Consider the following 10,835-nt stretch of genomic DNA (forward strand, 5'->3'; position numbering starts at 1 on the left):
ATACATTGCATAGGATTTGGAAACTTGATACTAAATAGCAATGGTCCAACCTCAACTCTGTAGTCTGAAATAATACTCACAATAAATTCCCACTCTGGGACCCACAGTTAATGTAATAGCTATGTCCCTGGACTCCCGTGTAGTCGACCACGGTTTGAGTTCCAGACCTGGTAGCTTAAACTCTCGCCAGGCAATTGTGCGTGTGTGCCCAAGATCCCAAGAGGAGAATGGAGAGAAGAGACTGTGGTGTGGCCATCCCCCCGGGGGGTGTTTTATTGCTTTGTTTTTCTCTGTCTCTGTCTTTCTTGTGAGCGCATGTGCCCTATAGCAAAAATCCTCTCCAAAAAAAAAGAAGAAAAAGGATAAGAAATGAACAGACACTCTGAGCACTTTCTGTTTATAGCTGTGTTTCCCTGTGTTTGAATTTCACTTATTTAACCTGTGATTATGTTCATAGATATATCATTCATCACAGTAGAAAATGAAAAACAGTGTAAAGTCTTTTACCAAATATTTAGGCAAAGTATGGTTACAGCTACATGATAGTGTATGAAAATGTAATCTATCAATCTTGAAGAATAAAGGGTGGTGCACACCTGGGTTGATGGTGTGGCAACATGGCGTGAGGATGAGTATAGACTGTTGATTTGGGGAATTACCAGGGAATTGAAGTTTGCTTCTAGTTACACAAACCTGAAAGCTGTGCGTTGACACACAGAAATGACAAGGTTCCTGACTAAGACTTAGTTGAGAAAAGAGTTTCTCTTCTGAAATTGATACCCAGAATCTCTGGTCTTGATTTTGAGGTCAAAATTTAAACTACATGGTGTGGAAAACCATAGCCAATTTAAAATTGAATCATGGCTCTGGTGGAACACCACTGTAACCATGGCCATGGAGTTTCCCATAAGAAAGCCCAACTGAAGATGACCTCACAATGCAAATGCCAGAACATGTGCACAAATAATTCACAGGAGATTCTCCGCAGAGTTAACACACAGAGATTAATGCATATCCCACTGACAATTTCATATAATTAAAGAAATATAATGACTTGAAACTCTTTTTGTTGCTAGTGGAGACACGTACTTGTCAGAGATAGAGATAGGGAGAGAGAGAGAGAGAGACCTCCAGTGGGGCATCTTTACCTTGCAATGTTTTTCTTCTATTGCTTCACCTTATCTGTATTTTTTGCACATGATCACACAAATGCTTGGATTGTTTTTCAAGCCACCAGGGCTGGAATTTAATTGTGATTAGCCATGTGGGATGTGAGTCCCACCTTCTAACAGCAGGCCTGTCCCAAAAAAAATGTTCATTACTGCCCATGATGGGATATTAGTCTGGACTCAACACTCTTGTTACAAATAACTTGAAAACAAAACAAAACAAAAATACAGGAAATACTCTTTGCTCTTTACATTTTCATAAAAACCTAATCAACCTGGCAAGTTCCCAAAAAATACATTCTTATTTTGGTTGGGATCGTATTGAATCTGCTCATGTATCAATGTAAGGAGAGACTTTTTAATAAATTCTATCTGCTCACTTGATGTGACCCACTGTGGGGACTTGGGCATATTCTGCTTTTTAGATCCTGCTCCCTTCACCTTCTGGTATGCAGGGCACCTGACTGACAGACCATCTTTCAGACTTTGATGACAACATGATGGCAGGAGGCGTTTCTCAAGTAAAGAATTACCCTCTCCTTGCCTTAGAGGAATGACGCATTCAGAGGAGAAACTAAAACAAAACAAAACTCAAGCCAAAACACTAGTCCTGAGTCCCCTTCTATCTACTGCTGGGCTGCCGTGTGTTTGAATTTGGCGTGTCACCCTCTGACTCACTCATTTAACCCAGGGTACATAGATAGGACTTACCCTCCTGGGGAACAGATTGATTGCCCCACACCTGCTTGCCTCCGCCTCCACCCTCACTGTTCTTCCAGCTTGCTCTGAGGTTGCCTGAAGAAGCCAGGTACAAACAGGGCAGGTCATGCAGGTGGGCTGATCGGCTAGGAGGGGGAAAAAAAATGGATGGTCTAGAAAAATGAAACTGCTAAAATATCTCTGGCACCTGAAGAAGACTAACAAGATGGGGATGAAGGTCAAATATACATGGCAGTGAGACCCAGGATTCTGTCTAAAAAATGGGTCCTGTAACGAATGGAGGTAACACTCCAGGATGCATGGTGGCTGCCATTCCCAATATCCAGCGGGCAGTTCCACTGAGAAATACAGACCTGGCGATTCTGACCCACGCCAAAATGCTCCCAGTAAAAAGGAATCCAGAGCTGTAGAGCATTATGTCTGGTCGGTAGTGGCGGGGTTGCCGGTGGGGAGGTGGGGAGTAAAGGGGATTAGGAAGGGGGGCTAGGAGGAGGAGTGGGGAGAAAGAAGTTGGAGTTATTGAAAAGGGAACCAAGGCGGACAGGACGGCGGCCAGTAGATGGCCGGTAGGGCGCAGAGGAGGAGCTGGGTTTGGAGACCCACACAGGAGGGCAGGGGCAAGTGTTAGTGTTAGTCAGGGGAGGGAAATGAGTAGGGCGGGAAGATGAAACAGAGGCATCTCGCTGAAGAGTCTGCTGAGAGCTGACAGCTTTAGGAGAGATGGCAGGAAGGTGGCTTGCTGGAGCAGGGCGGGAAGGAGGAAGGCGGGAAGGAGGACGGGGAGGAGGCTGGGGCTTAGAAGGGGCAATTGGGGGAAGCTTTTTGGTCATTATCTTCTCTGACAACACTCCTAGTTACTCATTCACTCTCCAGGAGTCAAGTGAGTAACTGGACAAGTGCCCAGAGCTCTTCCAGCATTTATGTCACAGCACCCCTGCCCCCGCATCACCCTGTGACTAAATGCCTATTATGACATGTGCAGACCCTGCCTTATTGGTTAATGCATGAATCCCACTGATGAGGGTAATGGTCCTTTTATCTAGGATTAAGAGTGACACAAAGAATAGCAAACAGTAGAAAGGGGGCTGTTGTACTTGGTTTTGTTGTTGGGATAAGATAATATAGTTTTATTCCTCAGGAGACAAATATTAGACAAAGAGTTAGGATAAATTCAATTGTTTGTTAACTTTGAGTGATTCTAAAGCTAGAAGTGGGATATGGATTCCTTTTTTTAGTTATTTTTTAATGTTCTTTTTTCTTTTTCTTTTCAAATTAATATACAATTACTTGATCATGTGGTAGTAAAATGTTATTTTTCCAACTATGAATACTATGTGAATTATTAAAAGGGGTAATTGTTATACCCATTCTGTTAGCTATCATTACATAGTCTGTATATTCAACAGGCCCTATTTTAGGCACTCAAAACATTCAGAAATTTGGGCCTCGTTGTTGGCATGGCAGTTAAGATACTGGATTTCCACATGGCTGACCTTAGTTGGAGTCCCAGATCCTCGGCTTGAAAATCATGACAGACGTGTGTGTATGCATCCAAAATCCATAGAGGAACCTGAGATAGAAGAAATTGTTGCATGGCCATCTTCCTGGGAGGAGAAGGAGAATGATTTCTCACTTTCTGTCTCTCTTTCTGTCTTCTCTCATATCCCCTCTCTCTCTTTCCTTAAGCCGCATGAGAGTTCCAAGTTGGTTTCTGGCCCAACCTGAGTAAGCCAGGTGCTGTGACAAGTGTTTGTGGTCCTAACTAACAAAGATCCTGGCACGGGAGAATTGTAATATGGAAAGACCCTGTCAAAAATTTCTCTTTCTGTTTGTCTCTCTCATGAAAGAGAAAAAAAATAAAGAATGAGATTCAAAGTTCAAATTCAGTATGTGAAACAACAGACTCACATTTACTTCCCTCTTCTCATCACTGACTACAAACTGGCACTCATCTTTATCAGGCTGAAGGTGGAGGTTCTTCAAGAGATCAAATGCCCCTAAAGGAAAACAAACTCTTGAGTTTTGAAAGCATATAATTATAATGGCCACCTCTTTATCCCTTTAATGCAAAACCTGCCAAGAAACAAAGCCCACCAATGTTTACATTGCCTTCCAAAAACTAAGGCTCACCAAACATTTGAGTAATGTCTCAGCATGAGAGACACTGGAGTTAAAATGACATCATGGATATAATATAATAGAACTAGAGCAAAACAAAACAAAACTCTCCAAATCAATGAAACAAGGAGAAAAGCACTAATTTTTAAAAAAAATTTAAAAATTGGAATAAGTAAGAGCGCTTCAAAATAAGCAAAAGACTGGGAACCAGCAGTTAGCGTAATGGCTATGTCGCTAGACTCCCATGTAGTCGACCGCGGTTCGTATCCCGGACCCAGTGGCTTAAAACTCACGCCGGGCGCGTGTGCATGCGTGCCCAAGATCCCGAGAGGAGAATGGAGGAGAAGGGATTGCGGCGTGACCATCCCCCCTGGGGGGTGATTTCTCGCTTTCTGTCTCTATGTCTCTCTCTGTCTGTCTGGCGAGCGCACGCGCCCTACAGTGAAAATCTCTCCAAAAAAAAATAAAATAAAATAAGCAAAAGACTAACAAAAAATCAATAGAAGAACTAAAAATCTAAAATTTTTATAGGAAATCAATCCAGGATTACCAATACCTTAAAATATACACCTAAGAATTTGGAAAATTCAGGGACTAGCAGTTAGTGTAATGGCTATGTCGCTGGACTCCCACATAGTCGACCGCGGTTCACGTCCTGGACCTGGTGGCTTAAACTCACGCCGGGCGCATGTGTGTGTATGCCCAAGATCCCGAGAGAAGAATGGAGGAGAAGGGATTGCGGCATGATCATCCTCCCTGGGGGGTGATTTCTCGCTTTCTATCTCTCTGTCTCTGTCTGCCTGGTGAGCGCACACGCCCTATAGCAAAAAAAAAAAAAAAAAAACTCTCCAAAAAAAAGAAATTGGAAAATTCAAAAGAAAGGTTTTATCATAGGTCAACTTCCTAATGAGACAGACTCTGGGACTCAGAAATTTTGCAAGCAGGATGTTTACTGGGAAGTTCTTTGGGGAAGAACACCTTTGTGGCTTGAAAAAAGTAGAGCTAGGCAGAAAAAGAAGTTGAACTTTCCAGTGGGTGCAGTTTCAATAGAGACATTAGCACGTTTTACAAATAGCAAGATCTTGCTGGAGGTGCTGTCTCTGTCTCTCTGTCTCTCTTACTCATGAAAGAAAAAATTAAAATATAGCTTTAAAAAAAAGTACAGAGACCAGCAGATGGTGTTATGTTTACGTTGCTGGACTCCCATGTAGTTGACCGCAGTTCGAGTTCCGGACCCGGCAGCTTCAAACTCACACCGGACGTATGTGCATGCGTGCCCAAAATCCCAAGAGGAGAATGGAGGGAAAGGGACTGCAGTGTGACCATCCCCTCTGGGGAGTGATTTTTCACTTTCTGTCTTTGTCTTTCTCTGTTTATCTAGTGAGCACACATGCCCTATAGCAAAAATCTAAAATGGGGGGGGGGGGAGGACATACATCTATTCAAAAACGTTTTTAAAAGATAGAATTAAATTCATATATAATATCTTTGACTATCTGTTCAAACCCAAAGTCAGAAATAAATAAATAAACAACCACAAAAACAGGTAGAAGTTTGTATCCATGTCATTATCTCAGGTCCATGCTATTAAGTGCTGTGTATTTATTCTTACCTCCCTGGCCCTGATTACTCAGAAGCAATGGAATATGATGCGACAGGTGAAAATCTTTTAGGCAAGAAAGCATTTTGAAGGAACAGCAGATCTTTTGAGACACTGTGAGGTTACTGGCTACATCAAGCAAACACGATCAACAGTGGTGGCTCCAGTTTGTGGCAATGGGAACCTGAAAAAGGCACAGTCAAAAGCTCCAAGTAGTTGGGACCAGTAGTTAGCGTAATGGCTATGTCGCTGGACTCCCATGTAGTCGACCGCGGTTCGCGTCCCAGACCCGGTGGCTTAAACTCACACCGGGCGCGTGTGCATGCGTGCTCAAGATCCCAAGCAGAGAATGGAGGAGAAGGGAGTGCAGTGTGGCCATCCCCCCTGGAGGGTGATTTCTCGCTTTCTATCTCTCTGTCTCTCTCGGCGAGCCCACGTACCCTATAGCAAAAACCTCTCAAAAAAAAAAAAATAGTTCCAAGTAGCGTAACCAGAGTGAGAGGAAATATGACTCAAGAATATTTGAAGAAATGTTGTACTGTTTAAAGCTAAAAGAAAAAGAAGAATGGGTCCGCTGGTAGCACAAAGGATAAGGCACTGAATCTACATGGCCAACTGCGCAGTTCAAGTCCCAAACTCTGTGGCTTGAAAATCACACCAGGCACATGCACATGCATGCTCCAAATCCTTAGAGGACAATGTGGGAGAAGGGACTGAGGTATGACTATCCCCCGTTGGGGGTGATTTCTCACTTTATCTCTCTCTCCATCTTCCTATGTCTCTGGTGAGTCCATGAGCCCTATAGCAAACTAAGAAAAAAAAAGAAAGAAACAAAAGAGAAGGGAAGACAATACTAACTTTGTCTGCTGTTAAGCGAAGGGGAGACAGAGCTTGCCAAAAGCCCCTTGTTGCCATGGTATATTGGTAAATCACCACCATTCAGTATGTCAATTTCAACTTAACTCAAAGACACTCTTGTGACACACTAAATATAGGTGGCAACATGCTAAGAACTTCTAGGGATCTGTCCAAAACACCCAGGTTAATTTTACATCATCTTGCTGAGGTTGCTGGAACCATCTAGATGAAATCCGTGGATCAATGCAGAACCTCTCATGGGTTTTGTATCTACTCACCAGGGATAAGAGAATTGTTTTAGTAATGGAGAGATGCCCTCCGGCTCTCATGCAGCTAGAGAAGCCAGATTTTTCATGGGGCCTGAAAGCATAACAATCATTTTATTTCAATAATTTATACCCCATGTACTTTCCACTATGTGCTATAGTTGGCCCAGCAGCAGGTCTTCATTGGGTAAGAAGCCATGTTTACAGTGCTCTCAGCCAAGACTAGAGAGAAAAGTAAGTTTAAAATCTAGAGGGAAAAATTCATCCTCAGATTTCCAGGCTGATACACTTTATACAGATAGAAAGACTGTGGCTATGCATACTATATACTTCCTACACACATATACACAGGCACATGCACACACCGGAAATTCAAATTCAGCTAACTTGTAGTGGCACCTGGCAGAAAGACGTTATAAGCAAAAATGAACAGAAAGAGATGGATATAATTGATCTGATGACTTGCAATGATGAGTCTGATCATGTCTGGAAATGTCTATTTGGTCTCCTCTACACATTTACGTGAAGGCAGAATGACTAAATGTTACCAACCTGTAAAATACTTGCCTCGTAAAGAAATATTCCAAGTTTGTCAAAAATAAGAGCCAAATTAGGCAATGTTAGTTCAAACATATATGGGAGTCTTCATAAGTTCAAGGAGGGGCCAGCTCTGCGGTGCAACACTTCTCAAGAGATGCTGGATCACACTTGTCAACAGTGTTTTTAATACCCAGCCCAGCTGATCTGAAACATTCTGTGCACACTCACTGGTGCCCCAAGATCTGATGGGCTGGTAGAATAAAAGAAGGGGATCACAGAATTATCAGATCCTCTCTCTCACTGTTTCTCTTACTCTCACACTCTCCTGTACTCTATCATGAGTGAAGGGGCAAAGAATGTTCTAAAAATGTTCATGGAAATTCTTACCGTGAAAAAAAACAGTGTATGGATTTCAAGTTTTTGCACCAAAATAAGCTTGTACTTTAATTCTATTTTTTTTCCACGAGCTTTTTGAAGTATTCTTGTACTTGTATCTAAACCCAGGAGCTGAAATATTCTAAGATTTATGACTGGGGAAGCTGCATTCATTTGAAACTCAAAAACAGAAAACCTGGAGCCCTGAACATGAAGCAAACAAATTTTGTTCTTTTTGTTCTTAATGCTGTTCTGTCATATCAGAGTCATAAAGCCTTAGAGAAAAAATCGGATTTAATGGATGTAATACAATCCAGTCAAATCTACTTTTGTTCTTGCATTTGTTTATATACTCATAAAGCCATCAGTTTAATACTAGTCTATAAAAAGGAATACAGAACTGTCTCATCCAGCTAGTAATAAGCTCAGAATCTAACCCAGTTTTGGACCATAGCTGAATATTTTCTTTAACAGTAGCCATATGAGGGCACTTTAGAAAGTTCATAGGCGGCTGGCCACATAGCCTAGTGATTAAGGGAGCCAGATTCTACATGGGCAATGGGGGTTTGAATCCTAGCCTCAGCAGCTTGAAAAACCTGCTGGGGGGTTAGAGTAGGGACAGCCAATAGCCAGTAGTTAAGGCAGTTGGATCTCATATAACCGACTGCATTGTTTAAGTCCCAGACTAGTAGCTTGAAAATACAGTGTGTGTGTGTGTGTGTGTGTGTGTGTATATACTTCAAATTCTGAGAGGAGAATAGAGGAGAAAGTATTATGGGAAGAGGGGTTTTTTCACTTTCTGTCTCTGTCTTTGTCTCTCTCTATCTCTATCTCTCTGGCAAGCATGCATGCCCTATAGCAAAAAAATATTTTTTCAAAAAGAAAAACATGCTGGGCATGTATGCTTGTGTACTCCAAATTCTGGCAAGAGGGAGAAATAGAGGAGAGTATTGTGCCATGACCACGTCCCACTGGGGGTGCCTTCTCCTTGCTCTGTGTCTCTGTTTCTCTCTCTCTGGTGAGTGTCTGCACCCTATGGCAATAAAAAAATATATGGATACATGGAATTGAAGTATGAGTTTATTTGAGTGAAAAAAGTTTTGCAATTCATGTATAGTTTTTTTCAGAATGTATTTTTCACGAATTTTGTTGAAAATTCCTTGTGCTTTTCTAATAAATTACAAGTAGTATATGGTGCTAAATCTCATGGGCTTTGAGTTTATATAAGCTTGAGACCCAGATTAAATTTTAATGTATTTAATCTTACTACATCACTTTAAACGTTACTCAACATTTCAGAAGGTTGTTACCAAATTTAAGTAATTTACCTTATGCACCCAATACAGTGCCCAGCACATGCCAGATACTTGCTCAATCATACCTATGATTTCCCTTACTCGAACAGCATCATGGGATTTATATATTTTCCTAAATAGTAGTTTAGGATGATAAAATACTTTTGAAATTAGAGAGATCATTCAAGTGTGTATTTTAAATGTGATACAATTGCCATGAGTAACTGGAATAAAAGTGATTTTATTCTGTTGGGTTGTCAGAAAAGTCATGATGCATTTTTGCATAGAGACACATAGAGAAAATATGTCATGACTTTCTTTTTCTGGTTTTTTTTTTTTTTGGAGAGGGTTTTGCTATAGGGCGCATGCGCTCGCCAGACAGACAGAGAGACCGAGAGACAGAAAGTGAGAAATCCCCCCACAGGGGGGATGGTCACGCCGCAATCCCTTCTCCTCCATTCTCCTCTCAGGATCTTGGGCACGCACGCACACATGCCCAGCATGAGTTTTAAGCCACCGGGTCCGGGACACAAACCACAGTCGACTACGTGGGAGTTCAGCGACATAACCATTACGCTAACTGCTGGTTCCCCTACGTCATGACTTTTCTGACAACCCAATATATCCCCTCCTCCGGGCTGGTGGCCGTAGTTAGCAGATGGTATATTATTAAGGGATGGAAGAGGAGAGACCTAGAATATTTAAGTTAAAAAGGCCATAATTTACTCCAGAGGAGAAATAAGAATAAGTAAGTTGGAATGAGAGAAGGAGAACCTACATAGTGTGATGTGAAAGGCAGTTTTGACAGAGAGTGTGAAATTAGTGGGTGTAAAAGAATCTTAGAGGAAGCCCTAGGGTATGAGAGGGGGGGAGAGGAAGACAAATAGGGCAAAAGAAAGGATTTTAAAAAAATAAACCTTGAGAATTTCCTCTGGAGAAAAGGATAGTTGCTTTTCAGTACCCTGTCAGTTTTGTGGATTGACAACAGTATGCCCTTTGAAATATGTAAGTAGAACTGGAATTATTGCATTACTTTCAGTTGTAGAACTATATTTCTTCTAGCCAAATGCAGTCTATGTGGGTCATATGCTTGGGTTACAAATAGAAAAAAAAAAAATCATACATTTCAGTATTTACCAAAGGCTTACTGGGTTTCAGGAAGGTAGGAGGCAGTTGTCACTTTTGAGGCCATTATGCAGCTTCCCTGGCATTACCGTCATTACAGAAAGTCAGACTATTCTGACCAAGCATCTGTGTTTTATCTTGTAGATTTCTCCTTCTGTTTACAAACCACCAGCCATTGGTTTATGACACCATAGGTTAGATACAGAGGTGGTAGTTAAGGGTGTGGTGGGCATCTTTAGGGGAAAAACATACTTAGAAAATACCATATTTTTATTTTTCACATTTAACATAAAGGAATTATTTCATATAAAAAGCAGAAAACTAAATCATTCTCTTTTTTTTTTTTTTTTTTGAGAGGTTTTTGCTATAGGGCAATCCCTTCTCCTCCATTCTCCTCTCAGGATCTTGGGCACACATGCACACGTGCCCGGCATGAGTTTAAGTCACCGGGTCCGGGACGCAAACCGCGGTCGACTACATGGGAGTCCAGCGACATAGCCTTTACGCTAACTGCTGGTCCCAGAGAACTAAATCATTCTTATAACAAAGAGCAGTAACATTTCTTAGGTACTACATATATATGTATATAAATATCAGGTCATCAGAAAAGTCATTTTTTTTATTAAAAAAAAAAAAAAAAAGCTGGGACCAGTAGTTGGCATAATGGCTGCATTGCTGGACTCCCATGTAGTCGGCTGCAGTTTGAGTCCCAGACCCAGTGGCTTAAACTCACGCTGGACACAGGTGGCTGCCTCCCCCGGATCTTGGG

At 41.7% G+C, this 10,835-nt stretch overlaps 1 long non-coding RNA gene across 1 annotated transcript in view; it reads left to right on the plus strand.

The window, feature by feature from the left end:
• Positions 1-1,897: 1,897 nt before the first annotated feature.
• Positions 1,898-10,835, plus strand: part of LOC102471679 (uncharacterized) — a 31,450-nt gene continuing 22,512 nt past the window's right edge. Inside the window, exon 1 of the long non-coding RNA XR_334908.3 lies at positions 1,898-1,977. This is a non-coding gene — a long non-coding RNA (uncharacterized LOC102471679). The remainder of the gene's footprint in view (positions 1,978-10,835) is intronic.

Source organism: Tupaia chinensis, unplaced genomic scaffold, assembly GCF_000334495.1.
Source record: "Tupaia chinensis unplaced genomic scaffold, TupChi_1.0 Scaffold000311_2, whole genome shotgun sequence".
Lineage (NCBI taxonomy): Eukaryota > Metazoa > Chordata > Mammalia > Scandentia > Tupaiidae > Tupaia > Tupaia belangeri.